General features: G+C 36.7%; 1 non-coding gene across 1 annotated transcript; it reads left to right on the top strand.

Annotated features, from left to right (window-relative positions):
- The first annotated feature begins 1,003 nt into the window (after positions 1-1,003).
- Positions 1,004-1,076, top strand: Trnav-aac (transfer RNA valine (anticodon AAC)). Its single transcript has one exon. It is a non-coding gene; the product is annotated as a tRNA-Val (tRNA).
- The last annotated feature ends 3,478 nt before the right edge of the window (positions 1,077-4,554 follow it).

Below are 4,554 nucleotides of genomic sequence, written 5' to 3'. Positions count from 1 at the left end.
CTAGAATAAATGTTTTCTTTCATACATGGTGTCGCAAGGTAATGAAATCCTTAAAGACCATATTTTTATACCCTATCATATTTTTATGACAATAAATTGAAGAATTGGATTTTTTTGTTTATCAAATGTTTCAGCCGATATTATTGCACTATACGTAGAATCTGGTTGTACTTTGTTAGACAGCCACAATAAAGTGTAAACCGCTTTTTTGCTATTCTACGCTGTAAACAAACGCTTTCGATGGTCAATGATCAAAAAATGTTTTACTTCGTTAGTAAAACTATAATTTTTTTGAGTATAGTTACACCAGGCTCCGCGTCGTTCGCAAACAATGCCTCTCCTCCTGGCAGCGTCATGTTTCGCGCATCATGCGGCGCGGGTGAATTTTATATCGGAGTTATTTTAAAATTGTAATATCTTCTAAGATGTTTGTTGAAGTTTAGTGATGTCAAAGACAATTTTGTTCACAATTAAATACTCTTAATGAATAACACATTTATTTCGATAAAGATTAATATTTTTTCGTTAATATAACTCTTAACAAATAATGCATTAATTTCGACCCAGTTTGATTACCATAAAAACGATTCTAGTAAGTTAATACTAAAAGATAGACATATACTGTCGCGGACTTTTTTAGATCATTTTAAGAGGAATAATTCTTTCATACATATAATTTTCGTATCTTGAACCATTTTCGCAGCGCACGCAACGGAAGCCCTCAAGAATTAATAATTTCCCCCGTTTTGTCCACATATTCCTTTATTTCTTCGCTCCTAATAGTTATAGCGTGATGTTTTATAGCCTATAGCCTTCCTCGATAAATGGACTATCCAACACAAAAAGAATTATTCAAATCGGACCAGTAGTTCCGGAGATTAGCGCGTTCAAACAAACAAACAAACAATCAAACAATCAAACAATCAAACAAACTCTTCAGCTTTATAATATTAGTATAGATAAAAAAATGATCTAGTCTATAATTTTGACGCCACTAGTATGAGTTTCCGTGGTGTAGCGGTTATCACATCTGCCTAACACGCAGAAGGTCCCCGGTTCGATCCCGGGCGGAAACATAGTTTTGTTCCTCATAGATAAGATATATTATTATTTTTTAATATCCCTTTTTTTCAATTTTTGATAAAATAATTTTAATAATGCTTTTTATTAAAACTTAAAAACGTATTATTAATATCTACATACATCTAAGCCGCGCCATCTCTGAACAAATAGTAGAACTACAACAGTGCATGAGAATTAACAGAGCATATAGTATAGCTATTCGACAACAGATGTCGCCACCTGCCTGATAAGACATTTTACGAAGTGGTAAAGGCCAACCCGGATTCTATGATTCCGGATTCTATGGTTTAGTTATTAATTTTTCATTATATAAATACATTATGTTTTTGTCCCTCAAATAATTTAAGCATCTTTTTTTAATGGTAATAAAATTGGTTTTATATTATTTATTTAGTTCATATCTTTTATTATTTTATTGATTAGCTAGGCCAGATCTTAGGAACTCGTGTGTACCATGTTTAGACACTGCGTTTGTTACAATCAGAAGGCGTATACCACCTTGATTAGGATTTTAATCTTCTATTTTTTTATACAAAAATGCACCACTTTCAACGTATCTATTACTTACTCATTCAAATAACCCTTTTTTAATTACATTACTTTAATGTATAATTTTTATTTATTTTCTAATCGACATCGACTTATAAACAATAAATGTTACAACAAGCGCCTGATCACAAATGCGAGCAACGTGTTTCAGCATTAAATATGACCTTCACTAATACATAAGGCGTTACATTATTGTAGTACATAGTTCTTATTATTTCCCTAGAAAAAATAAATGCTTCAACAGCAATAGAAAAATGTAATAATCGATACATAAGATATTGATTATTCTCTTAGCTGTTCAGCGACCCTGGTATATGGCTCGGCTATTTACTTTACTAAGCAAACATGACTTATCAAGCAAATGCGTTTTCAGGAAAAAAACTGCGCACACAGATCGTTGCACGATAAAAAAATGCAATGTCTGATAAAAAACTGCAGTGAGTTACTGTTATTCTGGTTCATTGAACCTTAAGGTACATATATAGCTGATATAAATATGATAGGTAAGTGTACTTACCTAGGTATATACAGATTTTTACATTAGTTTGAATATATCTAAAGTAAAACGGAACTAACTTTTTTCTTAAGGGGCAAAATTCATCCAATAACTTCTCCCGCTTTGGGCGAAGCAAGACGGAGTGTCAGACTCTTACTGAGTAAAAACCACCCCGTTCCTACTCCTGCTTTTCGAGCTGGAACCCCCCGTAACCAGCTAGGCCGCAGCGAAACTGTACCCTCAATGCAGTTGAGTCAAATTCTCGGTACTTACTTGTTACTTAGTCATTTATTTTAATCATGTCCAATATCGAGTCTTGTCGTTATTGGTCGGAAGTAAGGTCGTTGCGCACTGCCTAGCTGGTTACGGGGGGTTTCGGCTCGAAAAGCAGGAGTAGGAACGAGGTGGATTTTGTCAAAGTCAAAATTATTTATATCAAATAGACCAGGAAGGCACTTTTGAACGTCAAAGCAAATATAATAAGATTAATAACGTCTGTCTGTCTGTCAGTCCTCTAGTGAAGCTATTTACTTTGATCAGTAAAAGTCTGATACTCCCTCTCACTCGCCTCGCCTAAGGTGGGAACAAGCAATTGTATGATTTCCCCCCCCTTAAAAAGGGTACTTGTTTAATAGTAACGACCTTATAAACTGTAGGTAATTAGGACATAACTTACGAAGATCACTAAATTAGCTACTCCCTAATGCAAGATCGTGATGATTAATTTATTAATTTCAATCAATCTTGATGTAACAAATGACATGTCGCTCAAAATTGACTTTCGCGAAAAATTATCCAACTCCCACTCGTAATGACTAGGTGGTGTTCGCGTGGGCATTGCAATATTGATTTCGCCTTTACGCTGTATCATTAGCACAAGCTGTATAAGACTTGTCTTTACTTATGCGATCCTAGTACTCTGATGAATTTCGGTAACGCGTAATACCTAAGGTTTGGTTAATTAAATCGAACTATTGCACTACATTAATGAATAATAGCGATGTCTAAATAAAGTTTTAAAGTGTTTTTTTAAGGGACAACCTCGCACACCGCTGCAACTCCTGTAAGCCAGGATCTACAGTAGATACAACCATGAAAATACCGGAACATTGAAGCGTCCCAAGGACATGAATGACTGTCTTGGATCCCGCAACGAAATTAATTAGAAGATAATTAGAAGATATTTTAAAGTGTTTCTAAATTGATTTTTATTATTACCTTTTTATATTTACAGTTATAGAATTTATAAATATTAACAAAACATCATTAGATAAATTGAATTTAACGTAGGTAAATCCCAAGAGTCGGCAACACACTTGTAACGTCTCTGGTGTTTCGGTTGTCTATTGGCGGTGGCGTTTATGCTTAGCATCAGGTAATCTGTCTGCTCGTTTACCGACTGATACCATAAAAAACCTGAGGACGAATATGTATGTATCATCGGGTTTTAAATAAAAGAAGACGTTCAGTTATACACATAGCTATATGTAGGTATATCTACGATCATTAATCCCATAAATACAGACGGTTAAAAGGAAATAGGGTAAAAGCGATATTTTGATCAAAATGAGTTTACTATGCTATCCTACGTAAAATTTTCCGCTTTTTCTCATGGCTCTACGATGACAGTTTTTGGCGTTTATACCCTAGCAAAAAAAACATTTTCCTAAGATTCTTTCGACGACCGACGAGTTTAAACGGCTCTCCTGAACATTTCATTTTTTGTCGCTTATACCCTATTTCCTTTTAACCGTCGATATGTTTATGTAGACAATAACATTAGATATAATAAAGAACTAGGTACATATATTATATACTGCTTATCTTTGTAATCCCTTGCAGTGCCGTCAATCGATAGTAATCACCGGTCACCGATTGAAGGTGATTTTAACTACGCACTTACTTTTTATAAAACAGTAACTCTTATTTATAACTGAATCGTTTGTATTGATTTTATAAATAGTTTTTTTTAAGACTTATCGTGAAATTACCAGCCTATCTACTTATTTATCTTTGGTTCAGACCATGGTGCGGAGCGAGGGGGACTGGGATGCCGTCTCCTCCTTCTGCGAAGCAGGTATGCTAGCTAAGGAGGAGGCGGGACGCGTGAGGGAACGAACTTCCTCACGCCCCAGCCGACGCGAAAGACACTCCGGGCGTCGGGGATCGCGTGACGATCTCCGGCCACCGTAAGTGCGGGTCTGCGGACGGCGAGCAAGGGTAGTTCGCCGCCCGACCAGAACCAGACCCGTGCGTGCGGCGCGTTGCGTTCCGCGCGCGCCTCAAAGAGCCATCAGACCACCACAGATGGGGCCCAGTAGGGCTGATGCTTAATCCGGAGCTGCGGACTACCTAGCGGGTTTACCGGGGCTCCGGCTCGACAAGCAGGAGTAGGAACGGGGTGGTTTTTAGTCAGTAAGAGTCTG

This window comes from Spodoptera frugiperda, chromosome 10 (genome assembly GCF_023101765.2).
Source record: "Spodoptera frugiperda isolate SF20-4 chromosome 10, AGI-APGP_CSIRO_Sfru_2.0, whole genome shotgun sequence".
Classification (NCBI taxonomy): Eukaryota; Metazoa; Arthropoda; class Insecta; order Lepidoptera; family Noctuidae; genus Spodoptera; species Spodoptera frugiperda.
Note: the sequence above shows the minus strand (reverse complement) of the source record. Positions and strands in the feature narration are given on the sequence as shown.